We start from the raw sequence: 19,785 nt of genomic DNA on the forward strand, positions 1-19,785 counted from the left end.
AAATATCCTCGTCAGTGACATCAGTCAATCTGTACCCTTCCCCAATGGCCATCACTGTTCTCCATGGCCTACCTTCGTCATCAAATCCTTGGAGCATGGCCAATTCCCCTTACACTATGGCTGCCTGCAATTCTAAGGGAAAAACGTAACCCCTCCCCTTCATCCATAGGTATCTGTGGCCTGAACAGAAATTCATCAGGTATTCTCATAATCTTGTCCACTAAACTGGGTAACCACGTTAAAAAAATGTGTATCCCATGGTGAAAAACTTCTGGCTCTAACAGCGTCCCTCGCAGAGCTATTTGTCCAGTAAATGCCATCATAAATTCTCCCACATTTAAAAAATGTATTCCTGGCATTGAACACACTCTGCCTTCAGCAGTGAAGGAAATCGTCATATTTAGCTCCGTCATTAAATCTCGACCCAGTATATTTACTGATGTCTGTCTTGAATACAACAATGGGACAGACATATCACACTCTCCTATACAGACTGGCAATTTTTCAGTAAAAGAAACTCTACTGTAGCTCCCGAGAACCCTTGGGCATTCATGGCATTTCCTGATAACGAAAATGTTCCCTCTCGTATACATTAGTGAGTTGCCCCAGTATCTACTAAAAAAGAAAAGGATTTGCCTACTATGGTAATGTCAACTCTGGGTTCCTCTTGAGGATTTGGCATCACCGATAGTACTAAACACATCAAGTCACCCTGTCAGTTGTCCAATTGTGCGTACATACTTATTCCCAAACCTGAGAAAGGATTCCCACCCGTGATAGTGACAGCCCCTACTCTAGGAGTCAATACCTGTCTTGTGTCTGCACTCTGCTGTATATGCATGGGTGCATGCTGTGATTGCCCCTGTGGTGGATTCATTGGTGCTTGCTGTGGTTGCAAAGACTGTTGAGCTTGTGGTACTTGTGCTTGACACACTGTCTGATTTTGGGCAAACCCATACCTACTTTGTGTGCTATATGCTGGAGGATAAGATGTCCCCCAGCTTGTGAATTGCCCATTCTGTACATACCCTTGGCTCCCACATGTTCGCGCAATATGTCCTGTCATTCCATATATCCAACACACAGGAGGGAGTCTCCTCATCTGCCCTCCCTGCATGCCTTGATTATCACTCTGCACATTCTGAAAACCACCTTGGTAATTTGGAAAGTTTCCTGGATTATTCTGAAAGCCTCCCCTTCCTCAGAAGTTTCCTCTGTCTATCAGGATATATCTGTTCCCTCCTTGATTCAACTGCCATTGGTTATTCACCTGCATCGTACTCGCTGTCTGTTGCGATCCTAGTCCGTCTCCGCTAGTCAACATCGCCCCTTCTATAGCATTTTCAACTGTTTTCTCTGCACTAGTTTACCTTCCTCGAGCTTCCTAACATCTTCCCTCTTTTGATTTTTCTCTTGCAACAATCGGCAATGGTGCACAATGGTCAGCTGTATTTCAGGCCATGGCTTTGCTTGCATACCCACCAGCTTCTTAAGCTGTCTCTGTACTTGTTCCAGCAATCCCTGGCACAAAATATGATAGAATACAGGTATTGATTTCCCCCAAGGCTCTCCAGTTTCCAAAGACCACTGTTCCTGAAAATTCTGAATATAACCAAGTGGATCCTCGCCTTCCTGCATCCTGCGTACCATAATTGCACCCATATCTGATGTATCAGGATATTGCATTCTAAGAACTTTCCAGACTGCTGCTCTACAATTATTTAATGGTGCTCCATCATGTTCTGTATTCTGTGCTGTGACACTTGAGTATCCTGCCCTCGTCCAAATGTCAACAGCCCTTTCCCCAAGGATAGCTGCTAGAAGACCCTTAATTTTGCCTATTGCTAACATATTTCCTGCTGTCATGTTTTCCAGTTCATAGATCCATTTCCCCACCCCTGACGCTAAACTGAACAATTTGAGTGCTCGCTTCGGCAGCGCATATACTAAAATTGGAACGATACAGAGAAGATTAGCATGGCCCCTGCGCAAGGATGACATGCAAATACGTGAAGCGTTCCATAAAAAAAAATAGATAAAATAAAAAAAGGAACAATTTGCATCTTAAATTGTCCTTATCCATCTGGGGTCATGGGATATACTGCGGTCTGGCCCCTCCTTTTTCTAACAAAGCAAATTGTGAAATACTAAAATCGCAATTGGCTCCCATTGTTTGCCTATGCATAGTAGGGACAACGGTTCCTGATCACCTTCTTCCCGGTATAGACCTCAGTCTGCTCACATATGGTGGTGATTCCCCCCTCTCACTATGAGTTCGCCTTTTAGGTCACTCTGGATATGCCACAGGCTCTGGCGTCCTTTCTTTAGGCTGATCTAAATCCGACGACCTTATTTATTTATCAGTCTAAAAACACCCCTTGGGACCGTATGCACCAGCACCCTCCTCCCTATGGAAAGTTTCCCTGTCTTTGTCTGACATATCTTGTCCTCAACTAGTATGGCTGTCATCCTTCTCATCCATGTTTAGAATCAGCTTGTCCAAAGAGAAGGCTCTATGCTCAAGGCTAAACAAACTTCCCTCCTTGCCTCGTGACTGGGCAATTTCAGATCCATCATCTTTCTCTTGGTTTCTCGATTCACTTTTTGTCCTCATCTCCTGAGAAGCCTTCTCAATTCTGTCTCTGATACTTCCTATCTCAAAATTCTCCTCTAGGTTTACCCTACAGGGTCCTGGCATCGAGTCTTGTGACGGGAGAAACTCCTCTATGCCCTCCCATAATATTCCTGGTACATTTTCCAAAGCTCTAAAATAGCTAACCTTTTCTCCAATCTTTTTCCTGTGTACGCAACATGCAAGTATGTGGCCATGTGTTGCAAAACCGCTGTTGACAGTGATCCCCCTCGTGGCCATGGCATGAACATTTTATCTGCCATGCCCTTAACCCATTCTGCACTATATTTCTTAAGCTTGGGTGCATGCTTTGGCAGCTGTTTGCAAAGGTGCATAAGCGGAGTAACATCCTCCATTATGACAAGTCACAATCGACTGTCAATGCTTACCGCTATTTTACACAGAAATTACTTTCCAGAAAAACAATAAAATATGAGCGTGCACCAATCATCTCTGCTCCAAACCTCTATGTCTCACTTTACTTCAATTTACCTATTCAGTCGATACCATTAATGACTGAATAAATAAATAATTTACTCTCAACCTCTTAACACAATCTATTATTTGTCGCTCTTTCCTCAATACATAAAATACATACAATACATAGACAGACAAACTGGCCGGCCTCAACATATATCTATTCCTAGTGCTCCTCGCTGCTTATTCTTGACCCTAAAAATACCCTGATTGGCAGTGTGAGTTATTTCCTTTAGCAGAACCTTGTTAGCTTGTCACCTATTTGTCCACTTGGATTTTGAAATAATTCGTTCTAATCATTCCTTGAACGTAGGATTCTGAGCTTAACCTGTGATGCTCCTCGGCATGCATATACCTCTAAGTGACATTCTTCATCGTTAACTACTTACCCCACCAACCCTCCGTTACTCTCTTCCCATTATCACTTTGTTTTTTGCCACCTTTCTCAATCTACTCACCATTCGCTTTTCTGCTCCTGACCCTCGGGATCGTCTCCTCCTCAACTGGCCACCGTTGTTTTTTGTCCGCTCAGATCCCTGTGGAAACCAGGGGGGGATTTCATGAAAGAGGGACACGTCCCACCTATCTCGTTATGTCTTTCAAGAACTTATTTTCGGCTGCTATCCACAGGAAGCCTTGCGGTCCCTCAGCTAAATAGCAGAGGACATCCGATATTTCGAGACCCTTAAAAGTCTACTGGGTTGACGAACCTTTAACTATCCTACCGCTGCTATCACGTGAATCCCGGGATCTGGGGCCCTTTAAGACAAGGTAGCAATACTTAGAGATGGGTGGGGATGCAGAGCTTACTCATACATCAATAATCAAACTGACTCAGGAGGTTGGCAAGACTTAGTACTGTTTTATTTGCAATTATCTAAAACAGGGAGTTACAACGGACATCATCGGATGTCACACAGCACAATCTCAATGCATCACAAAAAAAACATAACTTTTATAGTAAACATTCATCATCATTGATTGGGGTCTAACATCAGGTGGACAACTAAGCCCTCCTCTATTGCAAATCATCTTCATTGTCACAAAATACACGATGGTTCATTGGCTACACAAACTATAGGGCTCTCTGATACGATTCTTGGCCCTCCACAATTGGTTGGCATGCTTGTACCCTTCTAGAATATTCAAGTTGCTAGCATCATGCAAGCTGGTTACCCCAGGTGCTGGGAGGGTCGGCCTGGTCATGCCTCCCCACCCAATTAGCCCAACATCTATCATCCCTCTTGTGGTCTGCCATTCAATTAAGGCTCTTAACTTGGCCTTGCAGAACCTCTCTGTGCCTGAGGATAGAAGGGTGCATGGCATGGTCTTATCTTCTGGTTTTGGTGTAGCTTGACCCAAAGTCTATTTTCATCTGACCATGTGACTGGAGACCACGTTTTCAGGCTCTTCTTTGCTTATACTACTATTAAATGATGAACTTTTGACTCCTTCAGTGTTTTTTCATCCCACCTCAAACAGAAGTGTGTTTCTGTCTCACTTTCATGTATCTTCTTGACAGACGACCAGGCTTACGGTGGCCTCGACTCTTGGTGCTGGGCCAAGCCTTTCTTGAATTCTCCTTCACCATTAGCTATTTTCGAACTGCACCACACTCAAGCCCTTTTCATTTACAGCATTTTAAGCTTGCTAAAGTGCATGGTGGAACATCCAGATTCTATATATTCCTATGTATATATATTGGTGCATCGCCGCAATCTGTTCACTAGCCTCAGGATTATTTCGTCTACTTGCGTTACAGCATCTGTTCAAGTGTAAAAGTGTCTCCAGCATTTCTTCGCACAAGCATCTTCATTTGGATCCCGAAATGTTGCTTATCTTCAACACTTCTTCTTCAGATCTTATAGAATGTCTATGTTCTTTTGTGCTTTGTGTCTCTTCATGGTGCGTCAGTTCTGCTCCGCATTACGTCACCAGTCCTTTTTCTCACCCATGGATTCCTTGTTTCAAGAACTCTTTGCGGTACAGGCATCCTCACTGGTACTGCACGTGTCGCAATTTCCGGTTCCCAACATATAGGCAACATGGGAGCGGAACATCTGGTAGGGGCATTTGGCTCCTCCTCTACACTTTGTACAGGGGGGGGTGGACGTGAAACTCAACACCACCCTTGTAAAATTCTTGGGAATTACTACGAATAGATTAGGAGAGATTGATGAATGAACATTTCTATTCTATCCTCCTTTCTTGTCCCGACTGAGAGCCTTTTGCCTTGGTTTGAGCTTCTGGCTCTGCCTTTGTTTTTTATCTTTTTCTTTTCTCTTTTTCTTTATTTTATTCCTTTTGACGTAAGTTACTTTTATGCGTGTATATGATTTTATTGGATCGAAGGAACTTGTTGCTGGATCTGTATGTAAGAGATTGGCAAAAGTTTAAATAAACTAAATGTCAAAAAAAAATGTGAGTAAGGTGAGGCTGAAAGATGTAACAGAAAACAATAGAGAAAGGCAGCTGAATAAAATAAGTTGTGTATGAGATTTGCAAAGCATCCAGTGTGATGTAATGAAAGATGAATATGTGTGAATTAAATTGCTCTTTAAGGATCGCAGGTGGAAGGGTGTGGAATACGGGTAGAGTGAGTCGATTTGAGAAGCCATCATTATTTACAAGCACTGGTGTCAGAACGGCTGTTGGTAGGTTTGACCAGTGTAATGGGAGGAGGTATAGTAATGAGGTTGCCGATAAGCCCAGAAGGGAGGGAGCCCCGTTTACCTTGATGAGTATGTTGAATGATTAATTTGTTCTCAGCATGTTTGCTGGTTGATTGTTTACTTTGATGAGTATTGTGACTGATCCGCATGTTATTAGCATGTTTGCGGGTCAATTTGTATGTGTGTTGTGATGCTCGAATGTGTTCTCTTTAGTTGTTTTAAATTGTTGTTCTTATTGTAAGTAGTTGTTCCGAACATTTCGGAATTGTATTACTGTGGATAAAGAAAGGAGATGTGCAGCATTCTCGTCCTGTGCACGTTCTTCAGAGCATGGAATCATGCTTTCCACCCTTGATTCCATGTTCCTTGTGAGAAGTGGTGTCAGTTGAAGAGGAGTCGGTGGGGCAAGCATAGAGTAAATAAAAAGCAATCCTTACTTATCGTTGTTGAGTATCTTCATTTCATTGGCTTTTTATATTTATTTATAGGACGCTGTTTGAAAGTTTTTGTAAACTGATGCTGTAGGTATCAATTCTTATCACCCTCTTTTGCTTTTGAGTTACTCAATTCTCTTTTCAGAGGAATGTGTCAGCCGAAAGGAGCATTGAACTCCCATCCTTGAGCAGCTTGTTGAAGGCGTGCAACCTACTGATTGTGTTATTCTCTCATCCGATAAACAATAACGTGTCAGTGATGTGAAGGGAATACTGGGCTCCCCAGATTCTCCAAAGCACCCCACTGTCTCAGGATTATAGTGTCTAGCCACTGTTTGGCTCAAACTCATTGGGCCTCATTACAACTGTGCCAGTCCGGTAACAACAGAAGCTTACCGGCACCGCTGTTACCGGACCGGCACAGTACGAGGGTCAGACCTGGCCACTGAGTTTCATGAAGCACCGTTATTAATGGTGTCATGCTTCCGTGGTCCCCATTCCCATTGAGTCCTATGCGAGTCAATGGGAATGGGGTCCTATGGGACTCAAATGGGAATGGGGATTTAGAATTTACCAGCACCTGACTTCCCGAATCGCTGAGGTTGTAATCCCCCGGTGTTACCTGCAAGCCAGGCACTGGTAAATATTGGAAGTCCGGCGGCAACCCACTGGTAGCACCGGCAGGGTTACCGCCAGACTTATAATGAGGCCAATAGTCTCAGGGATACAGCTTCCATTTTGCCTATGATCACAATTAGGTATATAGTGTCTACACCAGAAGGAGGACTGGTGCACTGTTTCCTCATCTGGGGCTGTAGTGCCCCTGTTCACTAAGATTATTAAGTTACCATTCACACTCACTAAGACATCCCTCATTCCTACGCCCCTTTCTCTGATTCACATTCTCTTAAGCAATATGGCGTACTTCTCACCTCTGAGGGTAATCCTGCACTGTTCTACTCCATCCTAAATATATAGTGTCCACACTCTAAGGGATAAGGTGCCTTTCATACCAATAGGTAGGCCAAGGTGTAAAATTGGACAAGAGGACCGAGCATCACTTCTGTGAGGCTAGCTTTTCCAGGAAACTAAGGATGTATTTGAGCCTTTGCCTATCTATCACTTCTCCTGCTGCTGCAAACCTGGCCACTCTACTCATACTACCCCATTCTGCTCCTCCTCCTGCCTTCTTCTGTTTTATCGCTTCCTTGATCACCTCTCCATATTACTACCCTCTCCCCTGTCACCGCCTGGCTCCCACAACTCTGTTCTTTTGCCCAGCCTTTTCTGGGCCATGCTGGCTTCTTTGCTCTCTTCCCCATTGGCAATTTGTCTCTAGTTGTATCTCTTTGTGAAGTGCCTTGGTATTGTTTCTTTACTTGAGTTGGTCACACCACCCACCTCTGCACTGCATGTCTGCATTGCACCCAGCTGAGTAAACGTTGTGCGACCATCTCAATTCCAAGCTAAATTCAAACCATCTCAGTGGCTCCACTCTGGTCCCTCCACTGTGTTTCGCCATGGCTGCCCTTGGCCATCATGCTGCCACAGGTCATTTCATGCATCTCTGTTTCCCTCGGATGCTGCTCTTTGCATCCTCCATACTGTGAGTAGGATTATGTGGCTGGTATGTGTGTTTTCTGGTTCACAATTAGGACTGCACCCTTGAGGCCTACCACATTCTCTGATCTGGATATCTCTGTTTCCATACCATGGAGTTTGCATTCCTTTAAGTATAGCTGTACATGTTACTTTGGCCCCCATGGGCCACACATATGTTGGGAAGGCCAACACCTTTGAAAAAGCCTACAGAACTGTTGTAGGGATTCCTTTTTTCACTGACCCTCATATCAGTTCTAGGGTGATACCCATGATAAAAATATTGAAGAAAGACTTCAGCTTTGGACATGATAACAGTCAGGTCAACCCTGCAACCCATCAGGTAGTACCCAGGCTTGGCTAGGTAGCCCTGACAGGCTTAGCTTTCTGGAATCAGGTGACCCTTCCCCCAGGTCTGATGATGAAGGTAGATATCTTACCTTTCACAGAAGGTAGCATCCTAACTTATGCTCAGTACTTTGGGTAGAATGTATATAATAAGCATGAATGGAAACTTTACAACCAAATAAGTCTCGATCTTCATCTATTTCGAGACACAGAGAGAGACAGAGAGAGATCTAGCTAAAATAATAGATATTTCTAGAGAGAGCAAGTGAGAGAGAGAGAGAGAGACTGATAGAGAGTGAGAGATATAGTGAGAGGAGAAATTGAGGGGCATACAAATAGAGATATCAAGAGAAAGATCTAGAGAAAAAGAGAGTAAGAGAAAGGGATAGCTAGGGGGCTTTTTCTAAAGCGAGAGAGTGATCTTGAGAGAGAGAAAGGGAGAGAGCAAGGGAATGATAGAGAGAGAGAGAGAGAGAGAGAGAGAGCAAGAGAGGGATAGCAAGTGATAGGGATAAATCTAGCAAGAGAGAGATATATAGAGAGTGAGTGATAGCTCTGTAAATAGATCTATAGAGAGAAATATAAAGAGCAATATCTAGAGAGATGAACTGAGGGACAGAGGGAGGAATGCAGACATCCAGAGAAAGGGACAACAAGAGAACATTGGAGATCTAGCAAAAGAAAGAGATCCATAGAGCGAGATCGAGGGAGTAGCAAGAGCTATCTGGACAGAGATCCAGAGAAATAGAGATCTAATCTAAAGAGAGAGAGTGAAAGAGCAATAGAATGGTAGAAAATAAATGGCTGATCTAGGAGAGTGTGGCATCTAGAGAGCGTGATAGAGAGAGAGTGACCTAAGAGGTGTATGTAGAGAGACCTACAGAGAGGGGTCTATAGAGACAAGATCTAGATAGATAGACATAAAGAGCAAGAACTAGAGTGAAGCAGAGAGAGATGTAGAGTAAGAGAGATCTTGGGAGACATGGGGATCTAACAAAAGAGAATGATACATAGAGTGATACATCTTTAGGGAAAGAGTTCTAAAGAAAGAGTGAGAGAAAACAAGATTTAGAGAGAGTGAGGACTCTAAATAGGAATAGAAAGAGAAAGATCTAGAGAGCACATGAGTGGGAATTAACCACCCGTGGAGTTGAGTGTTAACCCTCACCCCCTGCTGTTCTCCCCACTGATCACCTTTAATGTCCCCTCTTATAGTCTCACCTGATGGTTTGGAAAGATGAGCTCTCCATCCTGCATTGAGCGCAGGGGCGTGTAGATAACCAGTTGCTTCATTGGTTCGAAGGAATTGGTGAGTTCCAGAACAATATTGACTCTGAGATTTCCGGTGAGACAGCGTAAGTATATAGTTCGTAAGAGTTCAAATGTCTGACTTTCACTCTTGTCCGATTCCTTGCAGGTTGCAGCTTGACCCTAGCGAAGAGTTCCTCGTGGCAACCGGTAACATTCAGGTAAGGATTTGTATTATCCAACACAGTTCGATAAAATAATGTCAGTATGTAACCTGTTGCTTTCTCCCTTATTCAGGTGCTGAGAGCAATTATGAAGTCTCGGGGAATAATGCCTCGGTGGTAAAATTAGGTAAGTCTATTGGTGGTGAGAAGGATTCCCCTTGTTTGTACCTTTGTTTCACCTTGCTGTCCTTTTGTTCCCCTTAGGGGCCGGGGTGGGGCGAAGATGCAGTGGAGGCTGCTCCGACCCGTGAAGAGGAATAGTACCCCCGGCGGTAAAATCAGGTAAGTCTGTGGGGGGTAATTAATATTGCCTCTGTTTATTCCCTTGGCTCACCTTGCTGTTCTTGTGTTCCCCTTAGGTGCCGGAGTGCGGCGGGAACATGCAGAAGGATGCAGTGGATAGTGAAGATGCTGCGAAGGCCGGTGAGAAAAAGAGAGTAAGAGAAAGGGATATCTAGGGGGCTTTATCTAAAGCGAGAGAGTGATCTTGAGAGAGAGAAAGGGAGAGAGCATGGGAATAATTGAGAGAGAGAGAGAAAGAGAGAGAGAGAGAGAGAGAGAGAGAGAGAGAGAAAGAGAGAGAGAGAGAGAGAGAGAGAGAGAGTGAGAGAGAGAGCGATAGAGGGATAGCAAGTGATAGGGATAAATCTAGCAAGAGAGAGATATATAGAAAGTGAGTAATAGCTCTGTAAATAGATCTATAGAGAGAAATATAAAGAGCAATATCTAGAGAGATGAACTGAGGGACAGAGGGAGGAATGCAGACATCCAGAGAAAGGGAGAACAAGAGAACATTGGAGATCTAGCAAAAGAAAGAGATCCATAGAGCAAGATCGAGGGAGTAGCAAGAGCTATCTGGACAGAGATCCAGAGAAATAGAGATCTAATCTAAAGAGAGAAAGTGAAAGAGCAACAGAATGGTAGAAAATAAATGGCTGATCTAGGAGAGTGTGGCATCTAGAGAGAGTGTCGCATCTAGAGAGCGTGATAGAGATAGATTCAGAGAGAGAGCGACCTAAGAAGTGTATACAGAGAGACCTACAGGGAGGGGTCTATAGAGACAAGATCTAGATAGATAGACATAAAGAGCAAGAACTAGAGTGAAGCAGAGAGAGATGTAGAGGAAGAGAGATCTAGGGAGACATGGGGATCTAACAAAAGAGAATGATACATAGAGTTATAAATCTTTAGGGAAAGAGTTCTAGAGAAAGAACGAGAGAAAACACGATTTAGAGAGAGTGAGGACTCTAAATAGGAATAGGAAGAGAAAGATCTAGAGAGCACATGAGAGGAGGAAATATTTAGAGGGAGAGGGATATCTAGAGACAGTGCACTAGAGAGTTTGTCTAAAAACACAGAGATAGATGACGATCTGGAGAGAGGAAGAGATATTCAGAGAAGGAGAGAAAGGTAGAGAGCTAGAGAGATACATCTCGCTACAGCGAGAGAGAGAGAGAGAGAGCAAGATATATTAAGAGAGAGAGAGAGAGAGAGAGAGAGAGAGAGAGAGCGGGAGAGAACAAGATGAAGATCTTGAGTGAAAGAGAGCAAGGAAAAGAGGTCGGTAGAGAGAGAGAGAGAGAGATATCTAGAGATGAGGAGGAGCTCTAGAGCAAGAGAGAGAAAGAGAGAGAGAGAGAGAGAGACAGAAGGAGATCTAGAAAGAGAGAGAAAATAAATGGCTGTGTGAGGGAGAGGAATCTAGAGATTGAGAGATTGAGAGAGAGAAGAAGCGAGAACAAGATAAATGGAGTTCTTGAGAGAGAGAGTGAGAGAGAGAGAGATGTAATGATAGAGAGATCTGTTGAGAGTTAGAACAAGAAAGAGATAGGGAGAGAGCAAGCGAGAGATAGTAAGAGAGAATTTCAGACACATATGCTGTTTGGTTCAGTAACTTTTTCCTCATGCCATGCCTTCACCTCTTAGAATATGACAGATTATGTCTAAAACAATAAACTGCATGTGTTGAAATTGTGGGTTCATATTTCGAGAGAAAGCGCAGTCAACGCATTTAAAAAACATAATGACTCAGTAAAGGCAAGGAAGCATACAGTAGTTTTCAACTTTAGTTTTCAGGTTCTCACAGGGCAGACATTTTACCAAGAATCTACAGCCTAATGCTCCTTCTTTTAACTCTAACAGTATGAATAATCTTGGTGCAGTTGAATACTCTGAGGGGGAGATGGCTGCTGGGGCGACTTTAGCCCTTCCAAAAGTTAGAGAAGAAAAATCTGTCCCTCGATGGGCACCTTCTGATCTTTTGTAGAATTCTGATTCACAATCTTTTTTTTTTATCTTTCATTCTGATATTGAGGTAGGGGCCACTCAGGCTCCCATTGAAGAATTAAGAGATTGAGAAGGAGATGAAGATCACAACAGGAAATAATTGTCATGCTGGGATAAAGATGAAAAGAAGCCCACCATATTAACTGCAGCAGCATCATTACAAGATTGTATGTTCGATACAAAGGAGTTCCCAAATCCAGACCCTTTCTGCAAATTCTTCTCCTATCTTGGAGGCTGATGAAAGGTTGGTATTTGAGACAGCCACAGGTCTGTCTTGCGGAGGCCTCAAATCACATAATAAAAGTGTGAAGATTGATGTCTTACTGAGAATGGTTTTAATGTTGTCATCTATACAGAGAGGCAGTTATTACCTATGCTATTAACTAAGTTATGAGTTCTCACCACCCTATTTCCTGTTGTAAGAAACTCATTTGTAGTACACAACTCTTAAAACATTTGGGATTTATGAATGAGTAATTCATTTCTTCCTGAGATAATAACACATGTAGAGGTGGGGCTATTTTGTTTCTGAGCCATGACATTAAGATTATAAAATCTGCATGTTTTCAGACAGTCATGGCCGCTCAGCTTTGCCATATTGCTCAATGATCAAGGGCGTTACTTTTAAGCAAGGCTTAACTTATGCTCCCAAAAGTGATGGATACTTATCATCAAGTTTGTGAAACAAAGTTAATTATATGGTGAGCAATGCCCATATAGACACAGGGTAGGATCCTGGAGCTCCAGAGTAGTGTTACTGGTGATGATGCTCTCAGTCAGTAGACACAGCCCAACATAACTAACTGGATCTTTGGAGTTCCTGAGGGATCAGTGTGCCTAGGAACCAATCTGAAGCAATTTGCACCAAATCATTATAAGTCTTTTGCAGAAGTAGATTTTGTGATGGATATTTTGTGAAGGACATTAAAAAAAATCCCAGAATTGAAAAAGCATATATAAATATTGTTAACATCTTGACTTACGCACTCAGTGAAATGCTTGTGAAGGCATCAAGAGCTACTACTTCTCCAGCTAAGATGACCTATTGAAAATGATAGTTGGCATATTGGATCCTCTGCAGTATATATAGTATATATATGTCAATATTCTCTTAAGGTTTTATTGAGGCTGTACATTTTTGGATGAGATTAACTTTGATAAACTCACAGAACTGTTCTTAATTAAGTAGGAGCACTTTAAGAACGTCATCTATTAAGCACAGGTATCCTATGCATTCAGCACTTTTGACATTTTGATTGAATGCATTATTCTTTGTATCTTGTCGCTGTCTTTATCATTCCCACAAATGGGGCCGTATTGGCTACATATTTAGATATGAGATGGAGACTACTTTTGAGCAGAGCCAAAATATAAACTCTTTCACAGAAAATTGCTCATGAGCCATTTCCGTAATGAGAACATAGGGGAAGTCCCTCGAGTTTCGAGGGGCAAGACCTAGGCACACTTTCGGAAAACATGCCTAATTTAGTTCAATCAAAATCAGAAACGTTTCACAGAGTGCAATGTTTTAAGCTGAAGAGTGAGATGTCTGCAAGGGTAAACCAAGGTATTAGTGTTTGGAAGGTTGGGAAAGTTCCTTGCCCCTCTCGCCCTTTCTTTCCCCGTGGAACTAGATTGTTATTGCGCTTACCTTATATAGGTAATTGCCGGGCTCTCCATCCTGCGTCTTGTGCAGGGGCGCTGGGTCCAGTTGCTTCACTGGATGCGAGCTCTGCCTCTTGATAGCAGAGGATTTGCTGAGAGCGAAGACGCCATTAATGCACGAGCGTGCCTTGTAAGTACTAAAGTTCCTTTTAGATTGTTCTCTTCTCTTTCAAAAGTCTTAAGTCTTTAAAGTCTATGGGCCTCATTACGACCCAGGCGGTAAGTTACCGCCTGGGCCGTGACTTTACCACCATGGCGTAAACTATGTTTACGCCATGGTGGTTGGCGGACTTACCGCCCCATTCCGAGGTCGGCGGGGCGGTAAGTCCCCAATCTCCATTTACCCTTCCCCATTCCCATTTTTGCCCCATAGGGCATAATGGGAGTGGGGAAGGCGTTAATTACGCCACCGTAAATTACGGTGGCGTAATTAACTCCATGGTCCCTTAGCGCCATGGATTTTAACACCTGCTAAAAGCAGGTGTTAAAAGCGCCATGGCGCTAAGGGACCTCGTAATTGGCGGTAAGGGGTCGGCGCAGCTAACGCTGGCGTTAACCCCTTACCGCCAGGGTCGTAATGAGGCCCTATGTCTTTTCCCTTTTTAGATGCTGTGGCGATGAAGATTATCCTTCTAATGGCACGTAAGTAGAAAGACTATTCTAGCGCTGTAGAATGCACCGTAATGTCTCTTTTGTCTTTGCAGGTGCCGAGGAGCCGCGCGAACAGTTTGGAAGCAAACGTAACACAGGTGAGCAGTCTTGTAACTAAGCGTTACTAACCGAAGTATCTTGCCTTGCAGGTGCCGGAATGCAGCGCGAGCTGAGTTGGTATGGGCGTAACACAGGTAAGCAGGCTCAGTAGTTAAATATTCCTGACCAATGTTCTTTCTCTTTGCAGATGTCGGATGCCGGAAGAGAAAGGCAGAAAAAGGCGCTTCGGATGCTGCCGCTGGATTAGGTAAGTAGATTCACTGCCTTTGCTTTAGCCTAACCTGTGCCCTTGTCTTGCAGGAGCTGCAGAATACTGAAGAAGACTGAAGGTTGGATCCCAGCAGGTTATTTCGTATTCACAGGATCTGGAGCTGGAGGTTTCCTGGAGCTGACACGGTGAGCGTCCTGCTGCAGATGCAGAATAACGCAAAGCACGTGAAACCAATCGGGTGTGGTTTAAATAGCCTTCTGTAGTGCTTAGGCATCTTCTTCCACGGCCCCACCCAGGTAAGAAAAGAGTTCCAGATTTCTTCTTCCAGGGAGTGGCTCCTGCTCCACCCAGGCAGAAAAGTAGTCCCAGGCAGAGAAGGATCAGGAGACCAGTTAGCTGGTAAGTAAGCAGCATGGTCTGCTACAGGTAGGTCCACCAAGCACTCTTACCTAATATGAGATATGAGCCCGGCGCTTCCAGTGCCGGGACCGGTCACCATCATGAGCCTGGCGCCACTGACGCCAGGACAAGGTCCAAAAGGTCCCAATCGGGACTGGCTGGTTCCTGGGATCAGAGTTATGGGCCTGCTTCCAAGGTCGTGGGGCAAGTCCTGACCCCTTGGAAGCAGGGATCATGACATGCACACCATGCACATCATTTCATAGACATGTTTGATGCGCGTGCAACAATATAAAATGTTGAGGCATCCCATTCAAAGTTAGATTACTAGTAGGGATAGATATCTCTGTTGAGAAGATTGTTAAACCAAGACAGGATGGTATGTCTCAAAGCGTCTTCTCGTGTTCAGTATGATGTGTTTTGGGATAAAGGGCCCTTCATCAGGTAAAGAATATCTATTCTTCTCTGCTGTAAGTACAAATAAAATAACAATGTGTAAGTGATGGTAATAGTGTTTTCAGAGTAGGGGATTCTTCATGACATGTGAAGATTGGTAACTAACCTGTGACTTCACAGAGAATCAGCAGTTGGGGGGAGCGCATTTTAAATATCAGTTTGGACTGATCACATGCACCTTCCAGCGTAACCTGTTAGAGCTGTAAATAGTAATAATTGGATATGATGTTTAGATCTGTCGAGGTGCTCATGCACATAAAATGAGCCCTCTTTTGGAACCTGATTTATTTATTTTATTTATATATTTATTTATCTTGCTCTGAAAACCTGCACGCCTCAGGGCACACAAGAACACAAAGGTAGAGATAAGACAGGGCAAGAGAGGGGGGGAGGAAGGAAAAAGCAAGGGGATCTAGTTCAGCCGATTTAGCTAAAGAGCAAAGTCTTTTGTGATTTACTGAAGAGCATCAGGTTAACATCATGTCGTAGTTCCACAGGTACAGAGTTCCAAAGGTGCACCACCATGATAGGAAAGGACCTGCCAAGGTAATTTGTCCATTTGAATCTGGGCAACAAATCAGGGCCAAGTTACCTGAACACAGGGTCCTTTTGGGCTTGTATGTGACCCGTTCAGTTTTCAGGTAAGTTGGGGATTTCCCGTAGAGGCATCGATGGACCAGTGTAGCAGTCTTAAATTGAATGCAGGCTGCAACTGGGAGCCAGTGCATAGCATGTCTCCTGGAGGAGATGTGATCCCTCCAAGGGATCCCTTTTATGATGCATATAGCATCATTTTGCAGAACATGAAGTTTGTGGAGGCATCCTTTGTTTGCACCAATCAAGAGAGCATTACAGTAGTCTTGTCTCGATAATATGATAGCAGGTGCAATATTTATGCAGTGTGCCTCAGAGATGACTGGTTTTATGTTTTTTAGCAATCTAAGGTAGTATTGACAATTTGTGGTAGCCTGGTTCATGTGTGCTTCAGTAGTAAGGCAGGATTCAAATTAGTTGCCTAAGCTTTTAACTTTCCCTGGTACAGGGATGTTGCTGTCCTTGATGTTAAAACTAGAGCAATTTGCATCCAATTTGGCCCGTGCATGTGTGGATCCAAAGATCACAACTCTGTCTCACCACCATTAAGACGCATCCAATTGGTGGTCATCCAGTGTTCGATTATGTTGAATATATGTAAGAGGTTGTCAGTGTCCGTTTCATATTCTCCACTGATCTCAAGAATTAGCTGAGTATCATCAACATCATTTGTGCAGAAAACACCCTTTTGATTGAGGAGATCGCAGAGTGGTTTAATATACACATTGAACAATATGGGAGATAGACAAGCTCCCTGTGGAACATCAAAGAGGATAGGAGCAGGCTCTGAGGTGGTGCCGCTCCAACACAAGGTGGACTGTTGGTGGGATAGGAATGACTGAACCCAATTGACTGATTCTTGTGAACAGTTTAATAGATCGACAAGAGTGTTAAGCAGGCATTGGTGATCTAAGAGATTGAATGCCGCTGACAGATCCAAACGGACTAGTAGTCCTGTTTTTCCCTTGTCCAAGATCTCGAGCATTTGCGTCTGGAGGTCATGCAAAGCTGTCTGTGTACTATGCTCTGACCTGAGACCTGACAGCCTGTTGTGTTGTTTGAGAAGGGCCTCTAGGTAAGCTTGAAGTTGTAAGGTGGACATTTTATATACAATCTTCAGTAAAAAGTTGGAATTGGTGATGGGCCTTAGATTCCTAGCGTCTGTAGGGTCAAACCCCGCTTTCTTCATTGGGGGGTGACAGTGACCTCCTTAATGATGTCTGGGACATGATTGTGATGGAAAAACGCATTCAAGAATAAGGAAAAGGTTAGAAAATTGCTTTATTGTCCAAAATGGACTTGACAGACATAATGGAGGTGGGTGCATCATGGCTAGAGTTTTTTCCATGTCCGATATTCTGATGGGTTTAAAATGGAACTTTAACTGGCTTTGTATAAGTGGTAGTGCTTGGTAGGTTAGGTGCCAAGGCATCTCGTCCATGGAGTTCATTGGCAACCAAGTCGTTATTGATCTCGTCCCGGGCCATGGTAATTTTATCAGCAAAGACTTGCTGAACTTTGGTACAATCTTGGTTAGTCAGGGAGATGGATAGTGCTGGAGCTTTAGGTTTTTCAAGTATTTTTTTTTTATTTAAAAGAGCTTTTTGGAACTGTTGTTTGTGCCATTAATTTGCTTGTTGAAAAAATATTTTTTGTTTTATGTATAGCTTGTCTATAGGAGTGGTCTAGTTTTATCCAGGTTTCTTTATTTGTATCAGAGGGGTGTATCAGCCATTTATGATCAGCAAGTCTCTTCTCTTTTTTTCTGAGTCGTGAGCTCAGATGTATACCACTTGTTGTGCCTGGTGCTTTAACTGACTATTTTCTTTTATTAATGGTGCAACCTGGCTCAGCATGTGTGTCATGGTGGAATTGTAAATGGACACAATTAGATCTGGGTGGTCAAGGCCGTACGTGGAGGTCATTTTTTTATTGAGGCACCCCTGTAGATCTAAGGTTTGTACTTTTTTATAGTTACGTCTGATGACACTTTTTTAGAACATGTGTTTGTTTCCGTGGGATGTCTTGGAACCGGATATTGAAATCCATGATAAAGTTGTCATACCAAATGCATGGATTGCTATTTTTGATGTATACGTACAGATTTCTGGAGACAACCCAATCTAGAATATTACATCTGTTAGAGGTAGGGTCATTGTTGTGGACATAACAATCAATGTTGTTAAGGCATTGTTCTAGTGAGATTGCCTCTTTATCAGTAGTATTACTGTGCCAGCGGTTAAGGTCTCCCAAAAACAGGGTGGCACAATTAAGTACATTTAATGATCTAAATAGTTGCATGATATCTTTGATAAAATTTGTAATATCGTCAGGAGGTCGATATAGCAGGATAATGTTGACACAGCTACAATGTGTAGGAAAACATTTCAAGTGAAGAATTTTACAATGTTTACAATGACAACGGGATTCGAAAAACTGGAATTTATTCTTAGTAAGAATTGCTACTCCTCCCCCAGGGCCCTGTTCCCGATTTTTACAGGTGATGGTTTATCCCTCAAGGGTGGCTAAATTGATCATAGGGACGCTAGAGTCCGTAAGCCAAGTCTCTGATGGGCACAGAATGTCCAAGTCATTGGCGATGATATAATCATGCATATCAATCACATGTTTGTTAAGTGAACTGGTGTTTAGCAATGCAATTTTAATATCTTTGCAATCAGTCAGAGTAAAACAGGGGGATTTGGTATGTTTATTCTTAAGGTAGATTGTCGAGTTCCTTATTTTTGTTTCTTGTACCATGTTGGTCATTGATGGTCTATGGTTCAGAGTTAGACTTTCAGTGTTGTCAGGCTGTTTGATATGTCTTGTGGTGTCAGAGTTCACATTAAACCAGTTCCTGTCATCCTGAGCGTAATTGTCAGCGTGCGATGGAGTCTCTGTTTGATGGCCAGGTTCAGGGAGTCGGGTATTCTTCGTAGCAAGGGGAGATATGTGGCCTTCATTAGAGATGGTAGTTACCAGAGCGGTTAAATCAGCGTTCATATTGGGTATTATTGGTAGATTACCGGGTGGGACAGGTACAGGTTGGTTGATTCGGTCTAAAGAACCTAGTTGCTTATAAGCTTGAGTGTGTGCAGGGAGCTCGAGTGGGGAAGGGGAGACACTGGTCAGTTTCATCTGGAGGTGTTGATCGACAATAGCCATATGAGTGGCTTTCTGGGCTGTGACTAGAAGGCTAAGTGCATTTGCATATCCCCTACTTAAAGGATTGGGAGGTGGTAATGCCTACGGGTGTACAAATACTCTGACAGTCTGGCAGGCTTCACTAGACACCCCTGTAGCCTTTTCACTGAGCATTCTGAAAGGCTGATCAGCAACAGGCGATGTTGTGGGCAAGAGAGTTGAGTAAGATCCGGTGCGGCTGGAAGTAGAGCACACGGATATGTGACAATTCTGGTAGTCTTGGCGTAGTGGGTGGTGCAAGATTTATGAGTGGGAATCCACTGCTAGAAAGCACTAGGGGTCCCCAAAAATTAATAGTAAGAGTACAATAGTGCGTGGATGTGACAAAAAGCACACTTACGTGGGCTAGAATGAGAGGATCGTAGAGCGCTGGTGCAACGTGTCTGGCATGGACAGGCAAGGAACGTCAAAGACCAGCTTGCCTCAGAAGTGCTGGGGCTGAAGACCTAACATGGAAGAGCTTGGAAATGTAGTTTCCGGCGAGAGCAGGGAACTACAGAAATGACGGTCTCTGGGAGTGCTTTTTCTCTGTGCACGTGAAAGCAAAACTGAGCGCAATATACAATATAAAATATAAACACAGAAAGTAAATAGGACACGGATCACAAAAATCTTCCAGTTTCAA

At 43.4% G+C, this 19,785-nt stretch overlaps 1 non-coding gene across 1 annotated transcript; it reads left to right on the forward strand.

Annotated features, from left to right (window-relative positions):
• The first annotated feature begins 1,922 nt into the window (after positions 1 to 1,922).
• Positions 1,923 to 2,029, forward strand: LOC138461447 (U6 spliceosomal RNA). The gene has a single exon (XR_011264067.1). It is a non-coding gene; the product is annotated as a U6 spliceosomal RNA (small nuclear RNA).
• Positions 2,030 to 19,785: the final 17,756 nt, after the last annotated feature.

This window comes from Ambystoma mexicanum, chromosome 1p (assembly GCF_040938575.1).
Source record: "Ambystoma mexicanum isolate Mex_15411 chromosome 1p, UKY_AmexF1_1, whole genome shotgun sequence".
Taxonomy (NCBI): Eukaryota; Metazoa; Chordata; class Amphibia; order Caudata; family Ambystomatidae; genus Ambystoma; species Ambystoma mexicanum.